This window comes from Maylandia zebra, linkage group LG14 (genome assembly GCF_041146795.1).
Source record: "Maylandia zebra isolate NMK-2024a linkage group LG14, Mzebra_GT3a, whole genome shotgun sequence".
NCBI classification, from domain to species: domain Eukaryota; kingdom Metazoa; phylum Chordata; class Actinopteri; order Cichliformes; family Cichlidae; genus Maylandia; species Maylandia zebra.
This window is the reverse complement of record NC_135180.1, coordinates 17,332,956-17,350,070: the sequence shown is the minus strand read 5'-3', so window position 1 is coordinate 17,350,070 and position 17,115 is coordinate 17,332,956. Positions and strand designations below refer to the sequence as shown.

At 41.5% G+C, this 17,115-nt stretch overlaps 1 protein-coding gene across 4 annotated transcripts in view; it reads left to right on the top strand.

Annotated features, from left to right (window-relative positions):
- Window positions 1–3,847: 3,847 nt before the first annotated feature.
- Window positions 3,848–17,115, top strand: part of LOC101487321 (galactosylgalactosylxylosylprotein 3-beta-glucuronosyltransferase 1) — an 89,078-nt gene continuing 75,810 nt past the window's right edge. For 2 of the 4 annotated variants that reach the window (XM_004543926.4, XM_076892364.1), the window contains exon 1: window positions 3,852–4,456. The gene's annotated coding sequence lies outside the window, so the exon portion shown is untranslated. Of the gene's footprint in view, window positions 4,457–17,115 lie in introns of all 4 variants that reach the window. The other 2 variants (XM_076892365.1, XM_004543927.5) reach the window with 2 other exon arrangements.

Sequence of the window (17,115 nt, the reverse complement as noted above, 5' to 3'; positions counted from 1 at the left end):
TACTTTTTTTATCGACTACAAAAATAATTCAGTCACGAGGTTTACTTTCATTTCCACAGCTGCTCTCTAATTTTGGTTCCAGGAAGGCCACTCATTTGTTATCGGAAAATGGGGCCAGCACACCTTCGCGATATATCAGTCTCCAGGACTACCGGTGGGGGTCACCTAGCAACCCCCTCCCCCTTCAAGTAACGATACAGCTCAAGGCCGTAGACACAGGGAAGCTATAAATGAGGCTGTTATGAGGCCGGCCACCTGCCCGTGGATCAGCTTAATGTTTTTTATAATCATCAGATACGTGCAGGTGCCATTCATCCACACCAGAGACAGTTTACTATAGAGATATCTGAGACACCTGTGACTCAGACATTTTACAAAACAATGACAGGCTGCCACAATCTGTCTGTACTCCCTGTTTTATTGGTCATAAACATGCATATCTGTACCCTCTCTTGTATGCAGCTCGGAAAAAATAGCATAATTGTGTCTGACACAGCCCTGACACTACCCTTTTCCATTCTCACTCTGTTGTCTCTCTTCCCTGTACGCGTGTCCCTCTAGGCCATCCTGCAAGCCATAAAAAAAACCCACAATTGCATGAAAGTGTTGTTCACCGTGGACTGAATTCCAAAAGCAGTCGACAACTAAATGTTTCCTAAAAAGAAACTCTTAGAGAGATGGCACTGCAATTGTTTGGACACTGCAGGGAGCAGTTACCTTTCTTGTACTGAAAAATGAGGCACTTCAGAGACATTTAATCCATATATTGGGAGGTTTTGCAGGATTTACTTTGCTTTGCACTTGTACGCAAGCAGCAGCAAAACAGCATAAATAGAAGATTGTTTCTAGCATTCGCTGCCACATTTTGCACAATATATGTGGGCTGTTGTTGTAGTGTTAACATGTATCATCTCTGACAAGTGGCTGTTTTTGTCCATGCAAATAGAAAAGCCTTTTCAAAGGATGCTGAGTAAAACACTATTTAGAATAATGTAGCAGCGGAGCAAAAAGGAGTACCTCCCTTAAAAAAAATATATTGCTCAATCTTTATACTTTTTTGTGTAGATGGAATAGGAGGTGATAGTAGGTCTGTTTTGGCTGGGCTACAGCACCTTTTAAAAAGATGTGTACTTTATTTCAGTGAGAAAGGCTAATGAATACTTTCATAACAAATGTGGTGTTCTGTAGTTTGCAATAAAAGAAGACTTACACTTACCATCCACCAAAGAAGGGCATTTGTGCAATAACTCCCAGACTGGTTTCACTTTGCCAAGCAAAGTAGAACGACATTGTCTGCATTCAAACATGCACTTCAAAGTCTGTCAGAACATTAGATATCAATGGACCCCCAATGAGGCCAATGGGGCCTGCCCACCGGGCCTGTCTCCAGCACTGGCAACATATCGGGGCCTCTTCCATCTGTTGCCCTCGTGCCTGTGTGTGTTTGCGTGTGCGTGAGTGTGTGTGTGTGCGCGCACGCTAGCCTACTCAACTCCCATCTCTATCATCTGCTGAACTCCGGTCCCTCTCTGTCCTCTTATTAGACTTGAAAAGACACACCAGATGGCTTGTGGGGAAAAAAAAAATCATAAATCGCCAACAAGGAAAGAGGCGCCACCCACAGCCATGGCAGGGCTCTCAAAGATTTAAGGCATACATGACATACTTTGAACACACAAATGTAGACACACGAGCCCACGCCAGTTCATGTTTGACATGCGGAAATGGCACGTGTTGGAGAAAAAAAAAGACAGAGCGCAGCAAATAAATTACAAGATCAAACCTTATTATCGATTTCTGATGTGTTCAGTCAACACACGCTGCCTTGACTTTGTGACTACGAGTTATGCCAGTGCGGGCACTGCCTGCACAGTCATATTCTGCTTGCAAACCGAGTGGTCGGGTTTATATATAGACCTGCAGAAAAGCAGGTTTCAGAGGGTCCATGTATCAAACGCACTCAGGCTCACATTCACAATGATGCCTTCAGACATTCCAGTGCACCAGTGCAAAGTAAAACCGAAACTTAGTTCCCAAACCCTCTTGTTGTGCAACACTAAGGAAGGACAAAAAAGACTATGTAAATATTAAAAGTGTTCATAAAACTATAAGAAGCTTATTATTGTTGCTGTAGGAGAAAACAAAGCTGGTTGCTTTTATTTACTTTTCTGTCTTGTGGTAACTTACTGCTGACTGCAGTCTTACCAGGAAGGCATGAAAGTAGTAGAAACTCTTTAATGTAACTCACAGGATGAAGGGAAACTCAGACCACACTGCTGAACTATTTCTGTAAGTTGACCTTCAGCTGATATAAGATCAGAAGCTGTTTGGAGGTCAGCTGTGGTCTTTTGTTCTGGCATATCATAAAAAGTCCAGATAAACAGTTTCACTGAAGGACAACACACCATAGGATAAGTGCCTTTGTATCCACTTTGAAAAGAGTATAAACATTCAAGTCTTCAGAGAATCCCGTGAAGAAGAAGAAGTGTCAGAGGTTTCATAATAACAATAATAGCAGCTCACTTCTACTTTGGTCTGAACTCATCTTACAGGCAATACCCCTGATTCTGATTTGATCACATGTGATTCTAACCACTCTGTGGACTCTGTGTAACCTCCTTTAAATTTTTCTTTGCAGTACTGGAGCGCTCATCCTTGCCAATAAATTGCTCTGCCCAACGCCTGTGTAACACTCTCGTGTTTTGTTTTATTTTTGCTTTGGGCAGCTCAAGTCATGAGAGTTGGAGCCGACCGACAGGCTAAAGCTCAAAATACTGCATGGCACTTTGCAGCAAAATGTGGCATAGAGTCGCAAGATCTTCTGCGGGGTTTTTTCTTCGGGTTATTCAGGCTTACAGATGAGCACAACATCGTGTTAGTGGCTGCTTGCATAGCAGTAATTCAGCGATTTGAATTCCATCTTGGCTGCTGCCTTGAGAGATGCAAAGCAGTCTGTGAGTTTTAATATAGTGAAAGGACTTAAAAGCACATGCGTAGAGATGTCTTTGTACGCATGTGTTATAATCAGAGAAAACTATGTCTTTCTTTCTCTCTCTGCTAATTTTTCCAGGTATGACATCCACCACTTGAACAAGGCCACCTCGCCTGTTCCAGCATCCCTTAGGTGGTGAACTGGCTCAAGTGGCGTTTCTGATCCTCGCACCAGATGCTGTCTCACCTCCATCACAGGCAGGCTCTTTATTCAGTGACGCCTGAAATTAGATGGTGCACATTTAAGGCGAATGGAAATTTTGGTGGTGAAATTGGCACTGGGGTGTTTGTTGCCAGTCACCGAGGCTATGGCAGCGTGAAGAGAAGCACACTGTGGATTTTCTAATAATTCAGAACCAAATGGCTCTTTTGAGAGTACAAAATTTTCTTCATTCAACCCAGTTTCCAGCAATAAGTTTCTGCGTGTGTGCCGCCGTGCAGCCAGTCGTGCGTGAGGCAATCCTTTGTCTGTGAGTGAATTCACCATCGCCAAAACCAACATATGCTCTTGCATACAGCGATGCTCCTCGTGACCAAGCTGTTGTCTTGTCAGAGATAAGGGATCTGTAAAGAAGAGTGGCACTGAGGAGTGGAGGTTGTGCGGTCTGCCTCTTACTCAGGGTAAGTAAAGTGGCAAACAAGACTTATCAGTGTACTTTTTCCCACTCTTTTTATTTTGCTCAGCATCTTTTTCCCTCCTGTTTCACTATTGCCCTTTCCCTCCTGCTTCTGAGCAGCTCCTCATTTCCTTCTTTCCTCACCCCCCTCTCGTGCTCCTTTCATTGCTGCAGCCCACCCTGCTCCGAGCTTTAATGGTACATGCCATTAGAAAGCCCGTCTCTGGAAGGGAGGAGGGGGGAGGGTGGTCTCAGCCTCAGCTAAGAGGCTACTTTAGTCTCCCAACATAAGCACATTCACAGATGTCCCTGAACGGGCAGAGTCTCCTCACCCATCACGACAGAGCAGCCCGCTCCTGTGTGAAGCGACGAGCCGTGGACAGAGAGGAACGCAGAGGGATAAAAAGCGAGGTAGTGAGAACGAGGGCGGGAGGGAGAGCAGGAGAAAGAAGAGGTGAAGAGCCACAGAGCAAAAAGAAATACATCGCTGTCACTCTGACGTCTCCCCCCCGTGCTCCCTGTTTTGGTGTGAATGCAAGAAGAGGAGAAGGGGGGAAAGGGGGAGGAAAATAAATCCCGGGAGCTTGAGTCGACTCTTTGCTTTATATTCCCATCTTTTTTTTCCTTTCTTTCTTTTTTTTTTCTATCTCCATCATCCAAGGCATGACGGCGAGTTTCAGCTGGCACTGCAGAATATAAGAAAGGGATGCTTTTTGAATGCCGCTTCTCTTCTGACAAGGGACAAGGAAGAGCGAAAGAGGGACAATAAACAGGATTTCTAGATTGATTGGGAGTCCCTATGCCGTATGCACTGGAATAGCAGGGTTGCTCTGAAGTCTTTCAATGAGGTAAAAAAAATAAAAATAAGATTATCTTTCTGTTTTCTGTGCGCCCGATTGGCTGTCATGGTCAGATATACATCTGAGAGGCACTTGAAAGCATGCACGTAGAAGCTTGACAGAGATAAACCCATTTCCATGCCGATCAGGTCTGGAACAGCAGTAGGGAGATTGCCATCTTTGTCCCTGGGTCGCCGTGAACAGCGGCACGCTGGAAGTGAGAGGGAGAATCTATTCGTGTTGCATGCCGCAGAGAGGCAGTTTGAGCAGGCTTTCTCTCTCAGGAGAAGAGTCTCGGTCGCCCTGATGAAAGGAATTGCTGATAATCCTCATGATGAGCATTTGAGTGCTGAAAGAGCAGAAGGGCAAGGAGAGATTTTCTCTCAACCAGAAGTGCCGCCACACACGGTCTGACTGGAATTTAGAGTCAGCTGGCAAATGGAAACATAAATTTACTGTGTATATATATATATATATATATATATATATATATATATAGATAGATAGATAGATAGATAGATATAGATAGATATAGATATTAAAAGGTCTAGTGAACAATATACATCCCCCATGAAGAGTATAAAAGAAGAGTTGGTAATGGAACAAGATGCTGTTTTCAAAAAAGCAAAGTCCAAGCACTTTCACTTGTTACCCTGGGGAGCTATACACTCCCTTCTAGACAGAAAATAACAACTTGTCCACACCACTGAACAAAAAAAGAGCATTGGCTTGAGAAAAGGGAAGCTTGAGTTAACTAGGCTGTATGTTCTTTTTTGTGACACCCAGCCAGGAAACTCCCAGCTCTTTGAGAAAAGATGTAACACTTGCTCTCTCGGCCAGCACAGGTGCTCGACAAACATGTGCATGCAGAGAATAACTGTACTGTATGTATGCTGTCATTATATATTGTGGGTTTGGGTGATGATTGTGATTATTAGATGTTTGTGTGTGTACATAATTTGAAAGGTGCAGAAAATAGTGCTCCATCATGGGGAAGAGGGAAAGAGAGTGCAAATTTGGAGTGTGTATTGGTAATATCAATATTGCAGGGTTCAGTGCTTACTTACATGTGTTTGCTGCAGGTTAGCTGGGAGTTCTTAGCCTACTAACAGAAGTGGAAAATCTTGCGCCATGTGGTTACAGGTCTGGAGGTCTGGGCTGTAGTCCTGAGTCCTTAGTCATGTGTCAAGACACATCAAGTTGTCTGTCCCTGGAAGTTCTGACTGGTACATTCACGGCATCCTCACACCCATCATGAATTCATTCATATTGGGCAAATATGCTTTCTCTCAGGCTCATATTAAAAACAAAAAACAAAAAAGTGACAGATTCGAAGAAATAAACAGTCCAAAATAAGTTGTTACACTTTGCTCCCTGTCTGATTTGGTGGAGTAATTTTTATAGTCTTTTTTTCAGCTAAGTGGTGTATTTATGTGCATTTGCAACATTAAATGAGAAATGAACCCAAAGCTGTGGTCGCTCAAAGGACAGTGTTTCTATTAGCCATGCTTAGACATACAGTTACAACACGGAAATATAGGCAAGTGTATAGCTCTGTTTCTCCACTTAATCTGTGTCACTGTCTGCATACATGACTGCAGCAACACCTGGTGCCTCTCTTTCCATTTTGTACAGTACGGTGGGCTAATGCTCACATGCAGTGAACCTGTGCATATTTGCTCCCAGCTGTTTCTCACACGGGTGTCGGGATGCTCGTGTAGCGCACATCTCCCTGACTGTGTATATATGAAGTCTCAGCTCAGTCTGGCAATGTCAGCAAATAGCATCCGTATCTCATTTATGGAAGCGGACGGCTTGTCATTTCGGTCTGTGTTCAAGGTTGCCCCCTCTTTGGCCACACAATACACAAAGCGCTCAGAGGCCAGAAATAAACACAAACACCGCCACCTTCCACCTGCCACCATAGCTCATGGTTTACAGGACAGAGCAGAACAGAGTCAGATAGGTTTTACAAATCTACTCCTCTGGATTTATTTCCTATTTTTTTATAAAAACCTTTTACCACAATTACATATAAATCAAAATTATTTTTGTTCTGCGACGCTATAAAGCCAAAATTTCAATATTTTCCCTGACTATCCAGTTTCTTTTATAGCAGTAATAGAATGGCCTGAAAGCCTCTTTTTCTCACCGTCTTCCAGAAGGTTGTAAAACCTTCTATGTAGAGTGCTAATTGGTAATGTAAACACTCAAATTTCTTTATTAGTAAACCTTTTCACTGGATAATAAACCTTGAAATGTTCAGAAATAAATGTCAGGAGCTCAGAAACAAAGGTTTTGAAATCCATATCACCAAACTTAGCCGTCTCCACACAATGGCCCTCATTTACTAACAGTGCGTATGCACAAATCTGTGCGTAAATGGTGCGTACAAACATTTCCATGCAGACATTAGCAAATGATTACAGCAGCATATTATCACATTTTTAACAGCACTGCTTTAATGTAAAGCGGCAGCAGATTTTTTTTAAACAGTGAGGACTTCAGAATAAAAGTCACTATAATTAACATATAATACACTATAGCGCCACTATCCACAATCTTAAAGAGGTGCAGGTGTTGAATGTCCATGTGGAATACACATGTTCATCAGCAGCAGCTCAGCAGCATTTCACACCTCATTGCGCGGCGTAATAATATGTATGAAACCTGACAAGACGGAGGGATTAGACTTTGAACAAATGTTTTGAGAGCTATTGAGACGAAACCGCGGAGGTTCAGAAACAGAGAGCACCACGTGGGTGGATGCCAAGCAAGTCTACCTACACTGAGAGCTTGCAGATAAAGGTTTTGGAGCTGGACAACTTTCATTTATGTTTGATGTCTGTTGGGAGTGTGTTGTAGGTTTCTCTTTGAAGGTAACCAAGCTCCTCTGAAGATTCAGTCATGGAGCTGCCCAGCCTTGGGCAACGGAGGGGTAAAGCAGTACGTGACAGTACATTGTCTTTATCACAAAGGACAGTGTATATGGCTTAACAAAGTCTAAAGCAGCCAGTATGTGTCTGTACAGAGTAGTATACTGTTCCCCATAAATCTCAATGATCATGAAAATAAAATAGATGAAAAAAATCAGACTGTTTGCCAGAAGGCTTTGTCACCTCTGCTTGCAAATATCACACACTGTCGTGAGCAAATACAACACCAAAATGTGTGCCTGTATTTCACATTTACATTGAAAAATGAAACTGCCTCAAAGTACTAGTATTACACCAGAAAGCGATGTTTATTACTTATGAATGGTGAAGAAGAAACTGACTTTCTGCCTATTTTTTATGAAAAACACCTGTTAATTCCTTTCATTCATTTTGTGCCCCCCTGCATCAACACCAATTATCCACTTTATTAAAACATTATTTTGCACCAGGAACAGAGAGTGTGTTGATTTTTTTTTTTTAAAAACCCATCTTTATCTTCCACCCCTGTCTCTAAGTGTTCATGGTGAGAAAGCTGGGTAAGGATGAATGGAAGACAGATGAGATTTAGACTTGATTCAAGGTTCTTTGTTATATAAATATTTGTTTCTTAGCACTGTATGTAAAAGCTCAGTCTGGGCAACAGTGTCAAAAGCTGAACTTTTAATTGTATGAAAACAAATGATGGCACGGTCTGAATATGGCCCAAGGCAGTAGGTGGGGAGGGCGGGCTAAAAAACATGCCCTTTGTAATGAACAAGCATAGAAGCGAAGTAAAAGCAAAATGACAACTAAAAACAATCTGCTGGGCCTTGCAGCAGTGTTGTTGTACCTCAGCGGATTACACTCCACGGGGCACTTAAAATCTGTCTGGCTGCCCATTAAGACAGCCACTATCCTGGCTCATTAATGTCCTGCAGAGGAATTAGAATAAACGGTGCTCTACAGACTCACGTTGGCAGAGGCTCTCTGCCTTCTCTCCAGCAGCTTTTCTCCCTCCAGGGACAGCAGTTGTTTGCCCGCGGTACACCAGAGTAGCTTGGAGTGACCAGCAACACCAAATAATTAGATGCTCCACTCCTCCAAATGGCTGTAGCTGTTGAATTCATCCTGACTTGTTACAGCTATTTCAGGGACGATGCCAAATATAATCACTGTGTAGGATACCAACACTCACTTCAATGGGAAAATTGGGTTTGAAAAGCAAAGATTATAAGAAGAGGTTGGGATCTTGAAAGTAGCGAGCGATGACGCTCATAATCAAGTGCATTAAAGTCAAAGGAAAAGAGTGCCTGGAGGGGGACTAGATTAAGTTCTTCTTGTTTTTTGTTTTTCTGAGCAAGTTTTAGCATTTTTTAACAAGTGTTTAAATCTCCTGAAAGGTTATTGCTTCATAGCTTCTTACTTCTTACTTTTAAATTGCAGTTATGAACAAAAAAAAGGGGAAAAAATATATTAGATACCATAATTTGTCAGGTGGAAACCATTGCATCCTGTCAAATACATCACTATTCCTCAGGCCAAGGGAGGAGACCCTCAGCTTTGGTTGTTCTTTTTGTTGCTGCTGCCATGTTCTTGCGTTATAAATGCATCCCGCCACTAGATGCCTCGTTCACTAAATCAATGTCAAATGAAAATAAATCTGTTTTTTTTTCTTCTTCTTCTTTTTCATTTTAAACCAACAAAAGAAAATCAATGTGTCAGTTCAATAAACTACACAAGTATGTTTCTCTTCTTGCCGTATTGCTGCGGGGAAATGAATTCAAATTTTTCAACGAAAAAAAAAAGAAAGAAAGAAATGTGACATTTTACCAGCTTCAGCTAACGTGTTTATTTCGCATACGCTGAACAAGTTGGTCTGATCATTAATCAAATGAGCAACGGGGATTTGCTGCTTTGGCTTGTAATGCTGTTTACCAGTTTAATCAGTAATGCTGCACGATTCAAATAAGTTTACCCTTTTTCTTAATTATTTTGTTCTTGTATAATCTCATTATGTGTATTTGTGGCTAACCATAGTCCCTGGGGGAAGTTCTGCTGTTTTAGAAAAAAAAAAAGAAGGGAGAGAAGCTATTAGAGACAGCTGGCAGTGTGGTATCAGTTGTGTTCACATTCATCGGGCATGCTGTAGATTAGGAGCAGAGATGCTACCGGAGGCATATCGTATGTGCAGTCGCATACTCTATGCACAGGCACACAAAGCCGCACACAGTCTACAATATCTGCAAGCACAAACAATAAAGCTTTCCCTCCCCCTATTGTCGAATCCTATTCTGCTAAATAGTGACCAAGTATAGGGTGGAAAACACTTTTTTTTTTTTTATCCCTTTTCTTCTCTGTCTCAACCCATCTTAATATACTTTCATTGGGTGCATAAGCGAGGAGGGAGAGCCTCTTTGTGTCCTTCATGGCAAAATGAGCTTAACCTATAATCAGCGTGGTGGAGATGGCACAGCTCGAGTATCGCGGGGAGCGTTCGGCCCAGAGGTGGGAGCTTTTGCATGAAGCCAGCTGTGAGGCTATAGTATAGTTCCCTGCCTTAATAGTAGGTGTCTGAGATCAGGGGGGGCTGAGATGATCATTTCACATGATGACAGGGGTTTTCCCTTATCACGAACATGTCCACACAATGATAATGTGACCTGACAGTGCTGGTGATCACTGTGGGCGAGGTCTGTTGGTGCTGGTTAGAATGGAGTATTTCCGAGGGTCTACGCAGGCATCACACAAACACACACACACATAACAACTTGGAGATCATTCCTGATGTTTTTTGTGTTTTTTTTAGTAAGGAGTCTGTTCACAGCTATCAACACCAAATATAAATGTCTGACTGAGTCTTCTTTGCCTTTTTTTGTGCGTTTGTTTCTTTGTTGTTGTTGTTTTTTTCTTTATTCGCCTGATAAAAATCCAGCTCCTACTTGTGGTTGCAGCTGTTTATACTTACAAATTAAGCAACAGTGATGGCGAGCACACAGCACAATAACATATTCCCAGGCACAAACGAGCTCTCTCAATTACCCTCTCGAGAAAATTCTAGAGGCTTTGACGTAAATCCCTCAGCTTTAACTGCAATAAGCATCCGTCCACCTCTCCAGGGGGAAAGGATCACCTTTTGAACATGCTGAGAGATTATTGCAGTGAACACATGGACACATTTATGAACCTCAGCCAGCTGCAGCCAACAAATGCAATGCAATGAAAAAAAGTGGTCTACCCATGAAAAAGAGATTGTGCTATTTCTCAGAAGCAGTATGAATAAAGAATGTGCTTCATATAATCAATATTGGTATTTATAGAACGACGTCTATTCAGCATAAAACTTCTAATTGACATAATGGATGGGTAATAATATGAGTAAAGCTGACAGCTGAGACATGGCATAGACTAATTTGCTTTCTGCTTAACCCTGATTAACTGCTCACCTCAAAGCGGGCTTACACCAAAAAAGAAAAGGCATCTTTCTAAGCTGATTAGGATGTATTTTGACCTCTTACATGTTACATTGTTAAACACGCCTTGCAGGTAAACTGACATTTTGATGGAGGTTTTTCTCTGATTCTCTGAGTTTTCCACTGATCTTTACTTTGTAATGCAAAAACAGTTTGTTTTCAACAAATCAGCAACTTTGGTTATTCTTGTTTTTGTTGTAGGTGGATTCTATACTCAGTCTGTGTTCCCATCTGTGGCCAGATCTGTGATCTTTGAAGGTGTTCAGCTTCATCCAGAATAACTCCTGATATCTCACCTTTGTTACCAGCTATACAGGAGCCAAGACTAGCATCTCTTTCGTGGTGCATTGTGTAAATATTGAGATGCTATGCACTCGACAAAAAATAAATAAATTGCTCTTTGGTAAGCAGGTCCTTGATGTGTTTTGAGAAATCATTGTTAGAATTAACGATGGTGCTAGACGTGAGAATTCATCAGTAGGCTGCATCTCATTTGTGCTGAGCTCCATTCATAATGTTATTAAGAAACTGGATGTTTGACAGACAGAGACTGTGTTTCTCTATCATGTTATTGACTCACCTGAGACCAGTCGCAGCAGATGGTTGCCTGTCTCTGAGCCTGGTTCTACTAAAGGTTTCTTCCTGTTAGAAGGGTGTTTTTCCTTCCCACTGTTGCCAGGTACTTGCCCATATTTGGTCGTCTGATTGCTGAGGCTTTCTTACCATCACTGTGGGCTCTTTACCTTACAACATAATGCACCTTCGAGTGACTATTGTTGCTATGTGACTATTTGGTGCTATGTAAATAAAAGTGAATTCAACTGACTTGACATGTTGCCAGTTAAACTAATAAGCTACACCACCTATTTTTACAGACATTTTTTGGTCCCTGTCGCAACCTTTTTGAGACATCAAACTTAAAAATGGCCTTATCGTTTTCTCAACAAAATAAATTCTCTCAGCTTAAACATTTAATATGTTTTATGAGTTTCATTTTAAGTGAAATATAGGCTTTATGAGATTTGCAAATCTCAATCTATTGTCACTTCCATACCAACGTTTTTGGAATTGGGCTTGAAAATATAAACACTTAATATTCACTAAGTAAAAAATAAAATAAAATAAATCTTTGAGTCACGCTGTTGTGATTGGCAAATACTTTCCTTAAACTACACCCCTGCAGATTCTGTTCACAGAAGGCGGCCATATTAACACCTGCCAAAGCAGAGCTACAGTTCCTGCCACAGTACATGGAGCTGGTCTCCAGGACCACATTTTGCAATGACACACACAGACAGACTTACAAGGTGAGAACAATGCCAGCCTCACTACTGCAGTTCATAATAAACTGACTGACCCTTTGAGGGCGTGCATGAGATTCTGTCTCTCTGTCACAGTTCACAGTGTAAGCTGCAGTTGTGGACCTTTGCAAAAACCACCTTAGTGTGAAATAAGAAGAAATGCCAGGCTATTAGTGCGTCAATTTTCTAAATGATTTTCTAGATCTGAGACCAATCGGATTTACTAATCTATCCCATGAAAACACTATTTAAAACCATGACATTCTTGTGTTTTTTGTATTTTTTATCTTTTTTTTTTTTCATTTTATCCACCAGTGCTGGATGTGCTGAACTCATTTTCTGCCATGGCGCAATCATCCTCGTCACACAGTATGAAATAGGATTGGCACAGTGAGGCCTGTCTGGTTTTCCTATTCAGAGTTACTCGAGCTAATGTATGCAGCAGTTGTGACTGTTTTGACTTAGTGAGACGGATAAACACTCCTTTACAACCGGGAATTGCTCTAGATTAAATATTAATGAATGTTTCTTCCGTGTGTGAGAAATTTACATATGAAGACCAGCAATATCAAGCAAGATGGACCAAAAGTGATTAAATTCATCGTTTTTGATTTCACTGTTAAATTAGGTTTGTTATGATGGACCTTTAGAGGAACTAATTGAAAATATGCCCACTTTAAGAAGTCGGGGTGACATGAGTGAGAGGAAGAAGGATTTCATGTTCCAAAAAAACACTGCCTTATGCATAACGAGGAGTGAGACATGACAGGCCTCAACTAGCCTGTTGTTATTGTTCTAGTTGACGTGACTGCGTGGCATTTCATGTGCAGTGGGTGCCAATTACATCCCACTGGCAATCAATGCAAAGTGTCCCCGCTGCCGCTGATATACTATTAAAATGTGGGTTTGAACCACTTTAGTAAGTTTACTTTGCGTATGAAATATCGTCTCTGTTGTTGCTTTTGGCATCTGTGGATGAGAGGCCCGCTTTGAGGTGACGTGCTTTTTGCGACTAATTGTTACGATCAAGTTAAAGTCAAAATTTGAAAAGGACGAGCTGACCCGTTGGAGCGTCTTTTCATTTATCACCTTCTCTGCTCTGGGCTTCAATTTTTGAGCTTAATAAGAGCAGGGAGCAGCAAGTCTGACCGGCGTTAATTTGCTAAGCTTCTCAGCTATAAGAGTTAATTACCGTGAACAAACTGTGAAATACAGATACAAAATAAAGAGCTTAAACTGTTCATGCTTGTAATCATTTCCATAATCATTTCATAAGTGTTAAGTCTCTCTGCCAAAGAAGACTGGCACATTATGAAACGCGTGGACTTCAACGACAGCAGGCTTTCAAGGTCTATATTTCAGAACATGGAGAACGTCGACAGATGCCGAGTCTAATTTCTCTGTACTTAATGCTAACTAAGTTGTAGTTTTTATTTGCAGTCCTGAGGGCTGCTGCGTGGTGCCCCTTAGGCTACAGCTACAGAGCTTGTCCGTACCATCTGACTGCAGATATGATGGCCATGAATATTATCATTATCACTTAAAACATATCCAGAAATTACTAGAGCAGAAACTGAGCAATGACTTGTGCAGTCATGGTGCACAATTTGCACTTTATTTCAGCATGGGCATTCATGGCACTTCATAGCATGGCCTTGATGTTCATTTTACTGTAAGGTCAGCATTTAAAAGGCACAATCTGTAATATAACTATGGGAACCACTTATAACGCATTTTCATGCTGCTTTTGGATGATCACTAAAAGTAGCTGGGCTTTGAGACATTATAATCACAGACAATGTGAAAAAAGTGGACTGAAAGGGTAGCTGGAATTAATGTCATATATGGATTGTTACAATTTTCAGTAGAAAATGAGGGTCTATTGAAAAATAAACACATCCTAATGCATCTTTGTCACTGACCTGACCTGAGAGTAATGCATTGCAGGGTGGAACACACTGTCATCTACGTCAAGTTTAGCCGTCTCCCTGTAAGGCAGGTGATTTCTGATTGACTTATCCAGTTGTGTTCTTAACAGATCAATAGAGCAGTGCACTGAGGGACCTATTATACTGTTTCCTCTTTAGATTCCAGCGCAGTTTGAGAGGATCTCAATGAGAATGAATCAGCACTGTAGTCCTTTTTGTTCCCGTGAGAGACTCTGAGAAATATCTTATTCATGTCTACCTCATCTTTGCAAAAGTACAGGGGGAATGGAGCAAAAGAATGCTAGACAAGCTTTCTGTAAATTGTTACTGTGTAGATAAAGTGGTAGTTGCATTAAATGCCATCTAGGTATCTCTGACAGCGTAATAATTGTTTGTGCTGCCTGATGACGCACCCGTGTGAACGTGCGGTGTGTCCAAAATGCTGCGCGCTGATCAAAGTGGCTGTGTGAACATTTTCAAACGTGGAACTTGATGCCCGGCCTCAGGCGGAGCCCAGCTGGAACCCGCCTCAGCTATGTGGTGTCCAGTAATCTCGCATCTGTTCTCCTGATACGATTTATGTACACAAATCTATATGGGAATGTCTGTTTCTACTATTCATATATGTTAAATTAGCAGTAAACTGTGGTATAATGTGCTCTCATTAAGCATAGCAAATTTAATTTTAGCTCAGTGTCTTTGTTATTGAATGAAAACAACACTAGGCAACATGAAAGCTCATCATTGCAGCAACACAAATGCACCTGCAGCGAGCACCTTATCAGTTAAAGTGAGTCTGTGTGTATGCATGTCCTTTGTTTTTTACTTCCATAGACACAAATTCTGTAATTTGAATGAATGCCAATAGGCTGTGCGTGGCTACAAGCTGCTCAGTTTAGCATTATTGGTAGGCGCAACTGAACAGAACAATGTTCACACTGATGGAAGGAGTCGAGTTATAATATGCAGTGGGTTGGAGGCCCGAAACGAATGCCCTTGTGTGATTGATTACGCGCTACAAGCTAATGAGATAAACAGAGCCTGAATCGATTCAGCCGAGGTGGAATCATGCCAGAGGGGCATATGCAGCCATGTGCAATGACTCTATTGACACGCTCATATTCAAAGGATCGGTGAAAGAAACCAAGCTCCGGTTTCAGCTGAGAAGAGAGCTGTGTTCTCTTCCACTGCACGGAGCTGCTTTATACCCAGCACTGCAATAAGGGTTATTGTGGTCAATTCAAACACTCACGATGAGATCTGACAAGCTAGATACTTACTGCTAAACAACCACTGTTAAGGAAACCTTTTTTCAAAAACAGACAAGAAAATGGCATTGTAACAGGCCACCTAGAATTAGCAGATGGCAGAGAATCTTCTACTTTAGATGGTGACAAAGCCTAACAGCAGTTTACAAGTGTGAACAACCATCAGCATGGGAACTATTTTCTGTAGCTGCTGCAGTTTTGGCTCATTGGCCAGTGATAGATATTCCAACTACTGAGGTTGACCAATTAAAGCTTTATGTTTCAACAAGACAACTAGGGGAGGATAAAAACGGCTGGGCCGGGCACCTGTGAGTGCCTTTCCAGGAGCTAAATGCTGAGCGTGTTTAAGGCGGTGAATTAGAAACATTGAGTCCAGAGACAAACTATTTCATATAATTGTGGTCACGCGTGAGATACTTTGTAAGGTTCAAAAGAAGCTAAATACTTGTTTGTCCCACTCCCTGGGGCTTGACCTTACACACCAATATTCCAACATGAGTTGTATTTTTCCATGTTGCATCTTAATTTCTATCAGCACGGACAGCGTTTGAAACACAGATCGAGCATGGTGGATTTTAAGCCTTTTCACGCTCTCCGATAAGCACGACTGCAGGGAAATACGACCAAACTCCTAGAAGGGCATTCACAGGGGGCGTGTTCACTTGACTGCTTTACGATTGTGTCACTCAAAGTCTTGTCTGCACACTAGAGGACACGAGGGGGAGATTCATCAGTCACCGAAAATAGGGAGTGGAAGATAAAGTACAGTAGAGTATGGCATTATTAAGTTTTTTTTGCAGAGGACAAAGGGGACGGGTGTGCCAGTGTCTACGTGCCTCCAAAGGCTTAGAGGGAAAACACAAAATTTCATCAGTGTCCAAGAGCATAAAAATTAATTTGTTGTAGTGTCTGATGATAAGCCTTTAGGCAGGAAGGCAGCAGAGTGGCAGGGTTGTTACAATTCCTACACAGATGAACAGTTCAAAGAGAGAGGCTTTTTCATTTGCGTCCAGACTTTCCCCATGAGACTGACATTTCCTTTTGCCGCAAAAGATCATCTGTGTGTTTGTGTTTGGAGGTGCATTATCGTTAAAGGCTTAACATATATGTTTATGTGGCCTGTACAGTACACTTTAGAAAGGCAGGATCTCCTACATTAAACGAGGCTTAATCATTAAAAGTTAAATATGTGAAAGTGTTAAGTAGCTTAAGCATCATCACAAATGATTCTTGGTTTTTTTTTTGTTTTTTTTGCTCAGTCCTACATTTAAAACAGTGAACTCATATATAGCAACTGTAAAGTATAATACTGTTTAAACTGTAATCCTGTAGCAAGCTCTTCATTCAATTTCAAAGAAGTGTTTTTATGTTAAGTCTAGAAGGCACAGCTTAAATCTACGAGTTATGTAAGAAGCCCAAGCTTCAGCTAAAGGAATCACGTGCTCTTTGTACTTTAGAAAAATGATGTAGTACACATCTCCTTCAAAAGACGCTAAACTGGCTGATTCCACGGTTCAGTGGTTGTACGGTGCAGCAGCAACAGTGATGCTAATCACCACATGACTCATGGTGATTGGCAATGTTCGAGTGAGGCCTCGATGATGCTAAATTTGAGTATAGCAAAAATAAACAGGCTTCTGCACTACATTCAAAACTGGGAAATCAATATGGTTTCAGCCACGCCACACTGCAAATGAAAAGCATGCATGCCATGATAATGGATATGGATTCCTGCTTGTGTGGCTCATATTTCAGCACCATGCTGTGCTAAAAATCTTCATATTTA